This window comes from Anser anser (assembly GCF_964211835.1).
Source record: "Anser anser genome assembly, chromosome: 3".
Classification (NCBI taxonomy): domain Eukaryota; kingdom Metazoa; phylum Chordata; class Aves; order Anseriformes; family Anatidae; genus Anser; species Anser anser.
In genome coordinates, this window is record NC_139722.1 from 17,879,730 (window position 1) to 17,896,762 (window position 17,033).

Below are 17,033 nucleotides of genomic sequence, written 5' to 3' on the forward strand. Positions count from 1 at the left end.
GATCCTTATGGTCCCATCTATTAGACCTTTGGTTTTGCCTTTTATGCTTCGTATGCAAGACTAAGCACATGCAGGATGGAGGAAAGGAATTCAATTTAATAGCTGGCCAAATGCCTTTTTCTCTTTTAAATAGGCAGTGATGCTATCTTGGGATGAAAGGTGAGACTCAAACAGAGAAGCAACACCGCTTGTAAAAGGTCTGAATTTCTAATAACTTTGCTTGATGGCAAAAATGAATCCAGTCCCATCCCCCAGTTTTACATGATTTACAGAGTGAACTTTTAGTACAATTTAAGAGCCTGAGTGAAAAACCTAGTGCTGAGAGACAGTTTGCCAAACTATCTGACTAAGCTGGGGTAGTCAGCCAAGTTCAGTATCTGCTAGCTGATGATGAATGGTGACGTCTCAGTGCTTGCTCAACATCTGTCTGCCTGCTTCACTTCTAATTGCATACCCATGGATAACTGCTAAGAAGGGCACACCAGATTCCACTGCAATAATATAACATGGCCTACACACGAGAGTGAAAGATTAGGTAGGTATGCCTATGCTGTGTATTTAAATAGGCCTTCAACAGATGTCTGGTTTACTGCATGTGGGCATACCCCACTCAGGATTATTGGCTGTCTAAACCTCTCTGTGGTAATAAAGGAGGATGTGCTTTTGCTTGTCACTGTAGTTTTATTGAGTTAGTGGGAGGAGTCAGCAGAAATGCTTCTTCTTATCAACCAGAAGAGCTGTACTTGTTAATAGATTATGGAATATGAAGATAGGCTCACTATGACATGTCTTCCTCAGCCACCTCTCTTCCACAGATTAAGACAAATATATCACACTATCTGCTGATGTATGTAACTGTCACCCGACACTTTAAAGCAGAGAAACAATTTTTTTGAGTTGTCTGTCATTTTCCTTTTCTGTAATTTTGCATGTTCTTTGTTTGTTTTTATATAATTTTTACAGGGATTAAATAGATAGTTTTGTGTTTTTTTCTAATTACAACTTATTTTATTTTTATAAATTACAACCCATTCCCCTGTGTTGGTCTAAAACTAGAGAACTCACTTGCTATTCCCTTATTTTTTCTGTGCCATACTTTTTCCATCAGTATAGCAGCATCAACAGACTCAAAATACAGGCAAGGGAAATGTGTAATATGAAACAGGATTTGCTAAAACAACACCCTCTATTATTTCTTACAGAATCAAAGAAACGGGGTAAAGGGACTCCAGGAGGTCATATAGTCCCCTCTCCTCTGCCTCTTATGCCTTTTATCAAGTCCCTTTCCTTCAGCCTTCTAACACTTCCCTTTTTACCTGTTACCTCTTCCTTTCTTTTCTTTGGCTGTTCTTCTGTTGTGTCTTACCTAAGTGTTGATCTGTATGTATTAAAACAGGCACACAAGAAATCCTGACTCACAATGATAGCTCATCTGACTGCAATGGTAGCAGAAAACTGTGTCTCTAGTTTTTAAATTAATGGGGAAACAGATTTCATCTATGCTTTCTTCCCAATGCACAATGTTAGCTGTGGAGTTATAGCAACATGGAGTAACAATAAAACAATGATGACATTTATAATAACAGCTTTGAGACTTCTGGTTTGCCAATGTAGCTCTGAGTCTGCAAGCATGCTGTTTTGTGCTATGGGGAATCTGGGCCTTTGTATACCAAGACAAATGACTTCCAAATTGGAATACAGCTATGGACTCAGGCTCCATTGTGAGGGTTAATTTTGTTTCACTCAGAAATAATTATTGCTGGCTTATCTAGACTAGCAGAAGCTTGGAACAGCAGAGTACTTCACTCTTCCTGGCACAAAGACTGTTGTGATAATATAAGTTATATAACAGGTGCCAAGCTAAAGCAGAGGGGAAATAAAACCATCAACAGAACAGCGACTTTAGCCACCTTTCCACTGCCCAGATTACTTTCCCTAATTTATTACATTTACATTGACAACATTCTATTCTGACTGGTAGCTTGTAGGAAGTCTTACTCGTCAGCCTCCCACCAGAGAAGGAACCGGTGACCCAAAATGTGGTATATTTTTTATGACACTAATTAAAATTGCATGAGTTGTGTTAGTCCTTGAACAGTAGAAATGGCCTGCAGCAAAGAAGCCTCTTTCAGGGAACCCTGCCCAAAAACTAACACCCAGCTCCCAGTCAGCTTTAACAGAGATTCTTCCCACTAGCCCCAGAAATTCTGAGCTTAAAATTACATGAAAACACCACACTCCTAAAGAACGTGGCAACACTTAGTCAAGGAGTAAATGTTTTTTGAGTGGTAAGAGCTTTTAAGGTTGCCCTGTGGTTCAGTTGAGTAATAGAGGTGTGACTAAACTTGCTTACTCAGTGATGAGCTTGAAACAAGCCTGTCAGAGAGGCTTGTGGTCTTGGGCTCTCAGCAACCTGCTGCCACGCTGCTGGTGCATCTTATGCGCAGAGGAGCTAGCTTGCGCATGCTGCAGTGGACAATGCCTCCATACACTGAACACATGGTTGACGTACTCTCCTGTGTGTGATCGTGCCACTTGTCATTTCCTCCTTTGCTACAGGTGCCTCCAAATCCCACGTGAAGCTCAGCCTGGCACTGGCTGATTAATAGACAGGTGTCTAGCTGGGGTAAGAAGTTATATGATTAAAGAGATTAAGTTATAGAGCAGGATTAAATATTCAGAAGGAGTGCAAATCACTCCTGTGAGTTTTGCTGAAGGCCCAGAATGATTTATCTGCGTATCAGGAAGCAAAGGAAGAGGATGGTAGTAGAAATAAGGGAGAGCTCATCAGAAGTCAGTTTAGTCCTAAGCTTCTTGCCCAGGAACGCAAATGGTTGACCATGTGTGGAGGAATGAAAAATAAGTTCCAATGAGACAATATTGAACAGTGTGGAAGACCAACCAGAATCTGAAGGATAATATCTGGTCTTTCCTAGCCAGCTTTACCTTAACTAGCCACTCACAGTCTCTTTGCAAAACACCTGCAACCAAATCAATCAATCAATGCCACCTCTCTCTCCTGGCCCTCTCCCACTCCCTACCCCAAAAATATAAACAACCTAACCTCAGGTCTCCTATACCTCTTGTGGTTTGCTCTTATCTTTCCACTTTGGAAAGACTGGAAGCTATTGTGTGGATAATTATATTTCCATTTCACATTAAAGCATTGGCTTAGTATGATTGCCCCCCAGGATTTGCTCTTTTTTGTTTAACCCCTTTACTACCTTTCTGATACACCTGTGCTCATGAATCTAGGGTTTTTGAATTCTACCAGGTGGTGGCAGTGATGAACTGATGTTACCTAGCTCTCCAAACCCTGTTGATATAACAATAATAATAAAGAATGTAGGCAAACAGGTTAGTCCTTTAGGGCTCAATTTTTAACACTGGGGCAGGGGGAGGATTTAGTACGATATTAATTAGAATTGCTTGGTCAAATCCCTCAGCAAAACTTTGACAGTTTATCCTGAACTAGTGACTCCAGTCTTCAACTTTGCAGAATTTTTAGATAGGGTATAGCAAAAGAAGATTGGAATATATTCTGAATATATTATGAGTATTTACTGGTCATGGTGAAAGCTGCTTTTGTGTATTTCTGAGTCATTTCCCTCAAGATGTGAAAACAGTTTCAAAAGAAAGAAACACTAAAACAACCATGTAAAAGAACAACTTGGTGTATGTTCTGTATATAAAATGCATATATTGTAATTACATGTAGAATATTTTGTCATTATTTTCATTCCAGAAATTAATTTCTCACCTCAGTTGGAGAATAATAGCTCCATTTAAATAATGGATACCTTTAATTTTCTTTGAATACTTTATCTTGCAACTAAGGTACTAAATGTGTAGGAGTGTCAGTGTAGAAGACGGGGTTCCCCAGAACCTTCATGTAATATATTATACTTTTCTGAATCTAAGAAGAATTTAAAATCTTTGCTTTTATTTATAATTATCAGTAAGATTGTTTCAAGAGCTCTCAATACCCATGTGTAAGAAAGCAAGCAGGGAAGGCAGGTATCCAGCATGACTGAGCAAAGACTTGCTGGGCACACTGAGGTGTAAGAAGGAAATGCACATGCAGTGGAAGCAGGGACATGTGACCTGGGAAGAGTATGTGGATGCTGTCCGGACGTATAGGAATGGGATCAGGAAAGCCAAGGCACAGATGGAACTGAACTTGGCAAGGGATGAAAAGAATAATAAGAAGGGATACTACAAACACATTGGTCAGAAAAGAGAGGCCAAGGAGGGAGCACCATCTCTGATAAAGAAGAAAGGAGAACTGGTAACGGCAGACGTGGAGAGGGCTGAGGCACTCAGCAAGTTCTTTGCTTCAGACTTCACTGCCAGTCAGGCTTCCCACACCTCTTGTTTCCTTGAATCTTTCAGTTTAGGGCTGGGGGAGCAAAGTCCCTCTCACTGTAAGCAAAGATCATGTTCAGGGCCACCTGATGAAACTGAATAGGTACAAGTCTAGGGGGCCCAATGACATGCATCCCAGGGTACTTAGGGAATTGGCTGAAGGAGTTGCCAAGATTCTCTTCATCACACTTGAAAAATCATGGCAGTCAGACAAAGTCCCTGGTGACTGGAAAAGTAGAAACATCGCTCCCATTTTTAAAAAGGGTAGAAAGGAAGGCCCAGGGAACTATAGACTGGTGAATTTCACGTCTGTGCCTGGGAATTTCATGGAACAGGTCCTCCTGGAAGCAATGTCAAGGCACATGCAGGACAAGGAAGAGATGTGAGACAGACAGCATGGCTTCACCAAGGGCAAATGATGCCTGAATAATCTGGTGGCCTTCTATGATGGAATGACTGCATCAGTTGACAAGGGAAGACTGACAGATGTAATTTACCTGGACTTCTATGAGGCCTTTGACACAGTCCCACATGACATCCTGATCCCCAGATTGGAGACAGATGGGTTTAAAGGGTGGACCAGCCAGTGGATAAGGAACTGGCTGGGTGACAGTAGTCAGAGAGTTGTAGTCAACAGCTCTATGTCCAGGTGGAGGCTGGTGATTAACAGTGGCCCTCAGAGGTCCATCTCTGGACTGGTGCTGTTTGATACCTTTGTCAATGATATAGACAATGGGATCAAGTGCACTCTGTTTTTGTTTGCAGTTTGCAGATGACACCTAGCTGAGTGGTGCAGTCAGTACAACAGAAGGAAGGGATGCCATCCAAATGGGCCTGGACAAGCTTGAGAATTGGCCCCATGTGAACCACATGAGGTTCAACAACTCCAAGCGCAAGGTGCTGCACATGGGTTGGGGCAATTGTGCTGGTTTTACCTTGCTAGGCAGCTGAACTCCACCACAACTGCTCTCTCTTCTCCCTTCTCAGAAGAGGGGAAGAAGAAAAGAAAACCTTTTATTGCTGAGTGTGACACCATATAGTATGGAATATCCCTTTGGTCAGTTTAGGTCAGCTGCCCTGGTGATGTCCCCTCCCCATCACTTGCCCACTCCCAGCCTGCTGGCTCTGGGGGGGTTGGAGGGAGTCCTGATGTGGTGCCAGCACTGCTCAGCAGCAGACACAACACTGGTGTGATACCACTGCTGTTCTAGCTACAAGTGCAGAGCACAGCACTGTATGGGCTGCTGCAGGGAAAGTTAACATTCCAGCCAGACCCAGTACAGCACTCCCAGACAGGAGCACAGACTGGGAGAAGAACTCATTGAGAGCAGCCCTGCGGAGAGAGACTTGGGGGTTCTGGTAGACGAAAGGCTTGACATGAGCCAGCAGTGTGTGCCTGCAGCCCAGAAGCCCAGCACACAATCCTCAGTAGGGCAGCTTGTTGGACTGCTACCAGCTCCCCTTCCAGCTGCTAGAGGCCTGGGACAGCATCCCCTATCCCTCTGAAGGTCTGGCAATGTGGGGGCCTGCAGTCTTGTAGGCCTTTTGAATAATTTCATAGGAAATGTATGAGTAATAATTTTAGTCTCCTGCAAGAGCAAAGTCGCAAAGCATTTTTATTACCGCTGCCTCCAACCCAACATATTTGTTCTTCTCAGCTCAACATCTCTGGCATGCTCTGGGCTAAAATCCTGCTTTCAGTTCTCTTGGAGCTTCACTATTGTATGTGTAAAAGTGCGACCTTCCCATATTCACATATGGGTAACAATCAGAGAGACACTTTCCTCAGAGTACAGAAGGAAGATGTGCAGGAACCATGAGGAAACCAGTCTTTAGACAGTCCTTGACAAGCAGAGCTTGAAACATAAATGTATTTCCCTCTGGAAAATTTTTATTATCAGTCTTTTTTTTTTTTTTCTTCTTTTTTTCCCCTTTGAGTTTAAGAGGAAGGGTATTTCATACCCAAAATAAAAATGAAATGAAATGAAATGAAATGAAATGAAATGAAATGAAATAAAATAAATAAAATAAAAATAAAATAAAATAAAATATAAAAAGAACCAGCTTACCCCATTCCTCCTCATCCCCCACCCCCCCACCCCCCTCCCACCCAAATAAACAGCAGTAAGGTTTAGGGAGGTGCTGCATAGTTTTGCAGTTTTTCTCTTCCAACCACCCAGGCAGAACACCTCCCCCTCATTTTCTTATTTTATTTATTTATTTATTTTTCCCAGAAGGGCAGAACACTGACAGCAACAAAGTGCAATGTGACTTAAAAGATGAAATGCTTGCCTTCCTCTCCACCCCCTCATTTTGGTAGTAGTTGACTAACCGGTAGCATAACCACTGTAATCACACTGTAGTTTGCACAGTTCTGCTGAGACAGAATATTGCTGGACTTTGAGCCAAGAATTGATTTTTATGTCCCCAGAGTCTTCAAGTATTGAACACAACTCTGCTGATACCAAGACTGTTTCTGTGTGTGGAAACATAAAAAGAGAAATCTGTTTCAGGCCTATGTGTGACCACAGAGGAGAAGAGGCAGGGTACGTGTCTATCAGGGCTAGCAGGGACTCCGTTCAACAGCTCACTTTAAAAGTGACGCTTAAACAGGTACAAGGGTGTTTGAACTGTATGGTGCTTACATCCATCTGCTCTTTGATCATGTTCAACCATAAGCTGCAGTTTAAAAACCTGATTTCCATTTTGCTGAACACCTCTTTATACAGGTAAATCCTGTCTTCTACATAGCATGAGGATTAATGCTGTAAATCCATAGTTTGAGAAAGACAAATTTCTTAGGGGAAGATAGTTTCTCAAAAAAAAAAAAAAAAAAGCAGAGAAGCTTTTGGGCACAGACACTCAAAATTATAGCAGTTAGTGTGAAATGCTAAGGACTTTCTCAAAATCTTAACTTCTCCACCCACACCCACCCAAGCTACACCCACAGCAGGTGACTTCAAGACAGGACTCTGCTCTAATCCCTGTGAGACACGAGAATTAGTCTCCTAAAGCCACCAGGAGGAGTTTTGTGACTTTTACTACTGAAGGGGGAAATGTGATCTCCTAACCCTTCCCCGAGATTTGGTGCAAATTCACAAAAGGCTGACTGGATCCACCTGTCTGTTTAGCACTTTCCTAATTTTTTCACAGTGCTGTTGACTTGAAACTGATTTACTCAAACAGCCTTTCACACAAACATGGCTGTGAACAACTTCACAGAGAGTAAATCATTGCATCCCCCTGCCTTGATCAGGTTGACATGTCATTCACATGAAAATCCAAGGCAGATATGGCAGGGCATGTTTGTATATTTGCCTACTTAATGCCTTTTAAGCTGTCATTTGCTAGTTATCTGATTCAAATATCTGGACAAATGTAAAGAAAACACTAAACCAAGTCAAAAGTGCAAAATTATTAATCAAGTTGAGCAAACAAATAAATCTCAGCTTAGTGGCTGCCTACAGACGTATTTCTGGGACTTGTGCAAATGAAGCCAAGAAGACATACAGGCTGTGCTCCTTATCAGCTCAGTTTATCTCAGCTTCTTGTTTATTCTTCATTACCTCCCAGCAAAAGATAAAATTGGATTGTACAAGATCCATTAGTCCAATTGTGTGCTTTGGTTTTAATTGCTAATATCATTTATTAATCAAAGGATAGCCAGGCTTGGAGGTATTGCTGGAGAGCTAGCAGGTTTAGGCCTACCTAGCTGAGTATGCTGATGTCAACTGATTGTCTTAGTATGCCAGTCAAAACCATTTCCTCTACACTCCGGTAAGCTGTTGTGACAATCAGAGTGGGCAGTGACAGCTGGGATATCGGGACACTGCATCCCACTCAGAGGGGTGTGAGGATCCTTACACCTTTCCTGGGGAGCTTGGAGACATGGTGGATGGAGCCGGGGAATGACACAGCCTGAGGGCTCTCACGCTTCTGCAGGTTATAAATATCAATCATAGAATCACAGAATGGTTTGGGTTGGAAGGGACCTTAAAGATCATTTAGTTCCAACCCCCCTGCCATGGGCAGGGACACCTCCCACCAGACCAGGTGCTCAAAGCCCCATCCAGCCTGGTCTTGAACACTTCCAGGGATGGGGCATCTACAGCTTCTCTGGGCAACTTGTGCCAGTGCCTCACCACCTTCAGAGTAAAGAATGCCTTCCAAGTATCTAATCCAAATCTACATTTATTTATTTATTTATTTATTTTAGTTTAAAGCCATTACCCTTTGTCCTATCACTACACCCCCTGACAAAGAGTCCCTCCTCAGCTTTCCTGTAGGCCCCCTTTAGGTTCTGGAAGGCCTCAATAAGGTCTCCATGGAGACTTTTCTTCTCTGTAAAGACAAACTCAGCTCTCTCAGCCTATATTCGTAGGAGAGGTTCTCTAATTGTCTTTGTGGCCCTCCTCTGGACTTGTTCTAATATGTCCATGTCCTTCTTGTGCTGGTGGCCCAGAGCTGTACTCCAAGTGGGATCTTATAATCAATACATATTCTCAGTAGCACAGGAAAAAAAAATCTATTTGGCTGTCAGAAGAGAATGAAATAATCTATGTTATGACTTAATATGCATAATGAACAAATTAAAAGTTTTATGTGTGATCTTTAGAAACAGGGAAATAATGTACACTTAAAATACGCATTATTATTTAATCTCAGTTGTGTCATAGTTGCCTTAGCACTCACCACAAATTATTCCAGGAACCTTCTAGAAAGAGTACAATTTCTTAAGTGAGCTCATAATTTCTGCAATATTGGTATTTGGTATCTTTGTACATAATGCTCATTAGTGCTAATGGAAGGTGTGGAACATTTTCAGTAGTGTAAAAATCAAACTATGGCTAACATCTCAGCATCTCAGCTTGCTGGCTTTAGGGATATCCAAGGTTAACTTACCCTGCTGAAAAATACTCCCTTCATAAGGTCTTCCTTGGGCAGAACATTGCTCTTCTGGCATACCTGCAGTGCTACAGGAGTGTACTTCACTACAAATGAAAGATGCAGGATCAGGCTACAAAATGATTCAGGTTGCTTAGTCCACTCCAGCTGTTGATAGGAGCCAGGGCTAGAAGTGTATTTCATTCTTATGACATGACAGTCTGTAGGTTACATTAGGGATAATGTTGAAACACAGCATCTCCGGGATTTTGACCCTCTCCAAACAGAACAGGAACATTTTAAACAAGTTATGTGGACATTCCTATTCTAAAAGCTTTGCAAATATATGACTTAATTTATTTGAACATTAGCTGATGGGTTGTGTGGGGTTTCTGCATTCTGAGCTGCCTGGACTGCCATCTTAGAAACAGCCTCAGCCTAGGGATTGTTAGGAAAGGCCATTTATTAACAATTCCTTGGTTGAAAACACGTCAGTCCTCTTGAGGAGGGGTAGAATCAGAATCAACTTAAGGGATTCTTTTTTCCTTTAGTTATCCGTAGTTACCCTGAGGAAAAAAAAATCATAATCATAATCATAATCATCATAATAATAACTTTATTTCTTCAGTTCATCAAATAAATATTTCTGAAATACAGAGAATAAATGGTTGAAATTACTGCACATTACGTTATAAAAGCTGAGCTCTATCACATGATCCATTGTGGAAAACTGTCAATACCTTTGTAAGAGAGGATAGAAGGAATAAAGGCTTTCCTTATTGTTTTCCTATGTAGTCTGGTATTCCAGAAAACTCCAGGGGAAATGGGTTCAACCTGCATGCAAGAAATAGAATTAAAAATTACAGTTTATCAACATCTAAGATTGAGATGTTTACTGTATGCTCTTCTACCTCCCTGCTTCCATTGTAAATTAGGTTTATAATTCATATAGCAATCATACGTACTTCATCTCTTCTCCGACATACACTACTAGTATTGACCTGGTACCTGAGGCAGTGCCTGTATTGTTAACATATATCTTATTTGTTGTGACATTAGTTTTCTGTCTTCTAGATTGGTCTGAAGTAAAGAAAAAGAAAATTTGGAAAACAAAATCACAATTTTATTTTTAGCTCACAGTTTGTAGGAACAGAATCAGACCTAACATTTTAAAAAGTTTCCCACCTGAACAACCAGTATCTTAATCTGTTTACAGAGCTTCTTATGTTCTTTCAAGATCTAGACTCGTTTTTACATAGCAGCGTTCCTATGCAACGCCTGGGAGCACTGGCTTTTCAAAGCGCAGCTGGCGGTCATTTGTTAGGTAGCAGAGCAATAGCTGGCCTGGAAATCTTGGTTGGCAAGTGATACTTGTCACGAACAAACAGACCTGCTACAATGGCAATGGGCTACCAGTAGTATGTTTTACAGAGTCATTCCTGCAACTCATAGCAATGCCATAGGCGTTTTGCTGTAATGGGTGATCATCCTATTTGGAAGCTTGTCAACTTCAAAGGCTGTGGCCATCAATCTGTAAAATAAAATTACTTGGAGCTCTTTTACCTCTTCCAGGAGGTGTTACCTGTCTTATCCTGGTGGAAGCTGCCTTTTCTTTCCTGCTTCCATTGTGAGCTCTTAGAAAGCTGGGAACCTAGACTGATAAAGGCAGATCTGATCAGGCCACCTGATGCCTGAATACCATCCTCTGATATTTGTTACCTCATGCTCTTGAAGGAAGGTCCCACTGTGCTGGATATCCAACTATCCCCAGTTTCCCCAGGCTGGAGTACTCCCTGTTGATGCATGCTGGCATTGGGGTACCCATGGGTGGCATCCCATGAAGCCCTTGAGTCACAGCCAAGCAGTGAAGTGATGGCCAACCTAAGTGAAGGAGACTGACTGTGGGTGCCTGTATAGCCCCACAAAATGCCTTGGAGGTCAGGTAACCTCCAAGCAAGGAGCAGGCAGCTCGTTGCCCAGATGCACAAAGCTGGAAGCCTTCAAACTATCGTCCTGTCACCATAGTTGGGTCTGCATAATTTCTTTCTTGCTTCTGTCTGCCAACCTATCTCTTGCTGTCTTGGTGGTGCCTGTTGCCTTGTTACTGCTGTTGGCACTGGTGTTTTATTTCTTATCAGTGCTAGGAGCTGCCTGTTTTCTTTCTGTTTTGTACAGATCTAAATCCTGCTTTTATCTTCCTTTTATCCGGAGCAAAGCTTGCGGATATTTCTGCCATCAACCTACACTGTGTTTGGCTCCATATTCACTTGTCCACCATTTTTAACCCGTTTTTAACTATGTTTAGTATTTTAAAGCATCAACATTGAGAACATTGACTTTTGAAGTTTTTACAATACAGTTAGTCTTTTATTACAAATTCTCCCTGCTTTTTTCTTTGGGGAAAAAATACCATTAGTGGAGAAAGTATGAAAAAACTTAATTTTGCTAAAGTGATATAGTAAAAGTGATATACTATGATAGTCAATAACTGCTGAAACCATTTTTTTTTCTAAAAATAGCCAAGACAGAAGAAAAATGTCAAAAATTATCATTATACAAATGTGCAATCACTGTTTTAGGAAAAAAAATGCATTTAAAAATCATGTTTATAGCTCTAGTATTTTTCAATTTCAGAAAAAAAAAATCTTTTCTTTGTCACTTTTTGCTTTGAATCTTTGACTTGGAAAAAGAACTTGGAAGATTGTCTCTCAGTATCAGGGGAGGTGGTTTTTTTTTGTTTTGTTTTTGTTTTTGTTTTTTTTTCTGAGCCGTTTGCAGAACAAGAAACTCACCCTTCTTGGCAGCTGCCTGAAGACAGATTGAATATTGAGGGAAGCTTACATAAAGAGAAAGCAAGCCCTGGCACAGTGACTGATAAATCCACTCCTGCCTTCTAAAAAACTGCTGAGATGAGGGAAAAGCCACCATCAGAACTGCAGTCCTTGAGAAAGAAAGACAAGTCCTAGATATCTAAGGTTGTTTTTCTTTCAACCATCCCTACCTTTGGACTCCAGAATACATATGACAGCTGATATTAGTAACTTTTCTTTAGCTCATTTCACTCATTTCACTTCACTTTTCGTAATCATTTGCCACTCCTCTCTGTTTTCTGTAGGAAAAAAAAAAAAAAAAAAAAAAAAAGCTCTTATTTATCATGGTTCTGTAGTCCCTGCCACATTGCTATGTCCACATTAGTTTCAACCATAGATGTGATTCTAACATGAAAACAATGACTCTCACCCTCATTTTAGTATCCGTGCTTTATCATTTAGTATCAATGATTTATTATAATGGATACACATTTTCTGGAACCTTGGTATAAGTAAGCAAAGAAAAATATTTTAAAGCGATTGCATGGCTCAAAACAAACTCTTTTCCTACTAAGCCACTACTTTCCTACAAAGGACAAGATTGAGTGAATATTTGATGGAGGCCTCCATCTACCATTTTGCAAATGGAGGAGTCTCTCTCCACTGACAGATTCTACAATAAGATGTCCAACTATTTATTCCCTATTCAGAGTTGGTTCATTCTTAAAAAAACATCCTAGAAACATCTCACTCTTCCATAAGTGAGCCAAGGAGCTGAGTTTGATGTAGCATTCCTTGGGGATGTGTACCTTCTTGTCCTGTAAGAACTGTAGAAGAATTGTGTTTTAAAATCCTGATGTGTAAAATGAACAATATATTCTGTTTCCTTTCAATGATTTGTTAGCTAAGGATTTCTTATTTCTCATAGATAATTTTAACCTGAATTCCAGCTTTAATCTTTCAGACATCTTTTAGACTTTCTTTTTTAAAATCATCTGCTCCTTTTACTTAAAGAGTGGTTATTAGAATGTATTTTATACTGCTTAATTTATTTTTCTTCTTGAAACTGTCTAGAAAAGGAATTGGGGTTTCAGCTTCACCAGCAGATCTAAGGTTAAATGATTAACTGATAATGTCAGTAATGGAACTTTAAATCCAGCCAGAGGCAATCCAGCCACATTTTTTTTGATTTTTTTTTTGGTTTTGTATTTATTTTATCTTTGATTTTGTTTTTCTTCCTTCTTTTTAAGAGGATTATCAATGAAATGGTAACTGGCAAGAAGAAGTGGTTCAAAGCATCACTGATGTGCTTAAAGAAGCACAATATTCTCAATAAATTCTCTGTATAAGAGAACAAGTGTCTGGAGTTCATCAGCATATGTTCAGTGTTACTGCCAAGATTAGCACCCACACACATACAGGCTATGTCTACTCTTGTCAAGATATGTCTATTCAAAGAGGCAGGATATAGTAACTCCAGGAAAATTTCATGAGGAGGTGTCAAAACAGCTTCTGTATTGATTTACTTCTTGTTGACTTACAGCAGAGACAGCATGAACTCATACTGCTCAGCACCTAAGCAGGTACATGTGTTTATAGGCAGCCTGGTCATCAGCAGGGAATGAATGTAACTCTGTCATCACCAGACATATGAACTTTTTAATGAGTTTTAACATAAGGTTAATAATCTGGACATTAACAAAATGAAGAGACAGAATTATAGGAGCAGTCTATAGATAGTCATTTTATCAGTATTTCCATAATATTCAATATACTTTGCAGTAGAAATTTAGGGATTTCTAATTTCTTCAAAATTGCCCCAATTCAGGAATGCACTAAAATACATTAAACTTAAAAGCAGCTGTTTCGTGATTAACTTCATTAAAGCTTGGTACTGAACTACAGAACTAACCTGAATGGGATAGAGGAGCCTCAGTTTCTCTTGCAACATCTATTACATTTAAACTCATACTTAGTTTAAAATGCCATTTTCCTTGACAACAGAACAACATAGTGACAAATCAGTCCCCTGCATAGTTCTTTTTTTTGATTTAGCAAAGAAATAAAATATGCCTAAAGGCGATGTTTTACAAGTGACCACACATCATCTCTCATATACTTGTAAAGAGATGTGGATGGATCTGCTTGAAATATAAACTTCCTGCTACATTATTTTCCCCTTTCATACCCCTGCTTTCATGAAACAAAAACACATAAAGTCATGTTACACATATACTACAACATAGACACTGGTTGGAGCTGATAATTTACTGATCAGTTCTGTACAGTCACAGAATCACAGAATCACAGAATCACAGAATCACAGAAACATCTGTGTTGGAAGAGACCTCCAAGATCATCGAGTCCAACCTCTGACCTAACACTAACAAGTCCTCCACTAAACCATATCACTAAGGGCTACATCTAAACGTCTTTTAAAGTCCTCCAGGGATGGTGACTGATCCACTTCCCTGGGCAGCCTATTCCAATGCCTAACAACCCTTTCAGTAAAGAAGTTCTTCCTAACATCCAACCTAAACCTCCCCTGGCACAACTTTAGCCCATTCCCCCTTGTCCTGTCACCAGGCACATGGGAGAATAGACCAACCTCCACCTTGCTACAACCTCCTTTAAGGTAACTGTAGAGTGCGATAAGGTCGCCCCTGAGCCTTCCCTTCTCCAGACTGAACAATCCCAGCTCCCTCAGCCGCTCCTCATAAGACTTGTTCTCCAGACCCCTCACCAGCTTCGTTGCCCTTCTCTGGACTTGCTCGAGCACCTCCATGTCCTTCTTGTAGTGAGGGGCCCAAAACTGAACACAGTACTCGAGGTGCGACCTCACCAGAGCCGAGTACAGGGGGAAAATCACCTCCCTAGACCTGCTGGCCACACTGCTTCTTATACAAGCCAGGACGCTGTTGGCCTTCTTGGCCACCTGAGCACACTGCTGGCTCATATTCAGCTGCCTATCAACCAGTACTCCCAGGTCCTTCTCCGCCAGGCAGCTTTCCAATCACTCATCTCCCAGCCTGTAGCTCTGCTTGGGGTTGTTGCGCCCCAGGCGCAGGACCCAGCACTTGGCCTTGTTGAACATCATACAGTTGACCTCAGCCCATCGGTCCAGCCTATCCAGATCCTCCTGCAGAGCCTTCCTCTCCTCGAGCAGATCGACACATGCACCTAACTTGGTGTCATCTGCAAACTTACTGAGGGTGCACTCAATCCCCTCATCCAGATCATTGATAAAGATATTAAAGAGAACTGGCCCCAGTACTGAGACCTGGGGGACTCCTCTAGTGACCGGCCTCCAACTGGATTTAACTCCATTCACCACGACTTTTTGTGACCGGCTACCCAGCCAGTTTCTAACCCAATGAAGCGTACGCCAGTCTAAGCCACGAGCAGCCAGTTTCTTGAGGAGAATGTTGTGGAAAACGGTGTCAAAAGCCTTACTGAAGTCAAGGTAGACCACATCCACAGCCTTTCCCTCATCCACCAAGCGCGTCATTTTGTCATAGAAGGAGATCAGGTTAGTCAGGCAGGACCGGCCTTTCATAAACCCATGCTGGCTGGGCCTGATCACCTGCTTCTGTTTCTTAGGGTATTAGTTGAGGCTCCAGTTTGGCAGATGTTTGTGTTATTGTGGTATTATAAGCCCAATTCTGGGTCCAGTCATCTCCCTTTTGTACTAGCCCAACACTGAAAAGGTAGAAGTTTGCCTTCATTGCAACATTGGTGCAGTATTTAGTCACAGGGGACCACAGCACTTATATGTGGAGTGTGGTGTTCATTTCTCCTGTGTAGACAGAGGCATCAGGAGAAGGAAAGGCATGTGCTGAAGCCAGAGTGCACATCTACCTTCCTGAAGTTCTCATTTAGTCAGTGGCATGTAGAGGGGCCCCCAAATAAAAATAAATAAAAATAAATAATAATAATTAAAAAAGGTAATAGTCAATTTTTGACCAGGTAAAAAATAAAAATAAAAATAAAATAATAATAAAAAAGTGAAGAAAACAAAAAGACATGGGGTGTCTTCAACATAATGTTTTTAGGATTTTTCCTTTTACAAATGAATTAATCTAACAAACTAGACACACTTGGGGGGATGTCTATTGACTATTTAATCAAAAAAGACACCTAATCTGAAGAAGTAACACAAAGTCTAATCTGATAACCTAATGCCAGTTCTGACTTAAAAACATTTTTTCAAAGACTAAAGATATCAATATTTCCACTGTTAATGTAAATAGCAATGTCTAAATCTTCAAAGTGTCCTGGGAGGTTTGGGAGGTTGATCTTGTTAAAGGTCATATGAGTTGCACAGAGAAAATCCTGGACCAGACTTTGAAAATGTGATTTGCTCAAAGGAGAATAGTGCAGATAAAGGGAACACTTATACTGAGCTGTTCCTTTTAAATGTCAATAGAAGTCTTTTTTTTACACCCCCACCTCTTGTCTTCCTACTTTGTTTCACTCCCTCATATACTTCTCCCTCTCAAATAGTAAACATCTTGAAAGTCCTGGCAAGAAAAATTGAGACAGATAAACTATCAATTAAAATTATGTGGAATGCTTTGATTTTTGCCTAGAAGGAAGAGGAATCAAGCTTTTTTCTGTATCAGAAAAAGGCTTACGGGTAAAAAATAAAATTTTAAGGGATGCCTCTGGCTCCCCAGCCTGTCATTTCAGGTACCTTCCAACACCCACACATTTTGATCCTTGCAAGTGAAGGAGACAGAAGTCCACATCTTTCTAACACACAGTTGTCTGGCTGAAGTTATACAGAGAAGCACAATTAGCCCTCCTCCTGGGCCCCAGCTATATTTTTCAGGGCTATTTTTCGGGCATCGAGCCTACGTGAGGGAGCCGCCAGGCACCGGCAGCCCTCGTGAGGGAGGCTGACGAGGCGTAGGCGGGGCCAGCAGCGTCAGCGACAGCTCCTCCCCCCGGCCGTTCAAAGGCAGCCCTTAGGGA

The 17,033-nt window shown here is 41.1% G+C and overlaps 1 long non-coding RNA gene across 1 annotated transcript in view; it reads left to right on the forward strand.

Annotated features, from left to right (window-relative positions):
• The first annotated feature begins 481 nt into the window (after window positions 1–481).
• The window catches only part of LOC310895965, a 46,034-nt gene continuing 29,482 nt past the window's right edge, over window positions 482–17,033 (forward strand). The window contains exon 1 of the long non-coding RNA XR_014581075.1: window positions 482–535. This is a non-coding gene — a long non-coding RNA (uncharacterized lncRNA). The remainder of the gene's footprint in view (window positions 536–17,033) is intronic.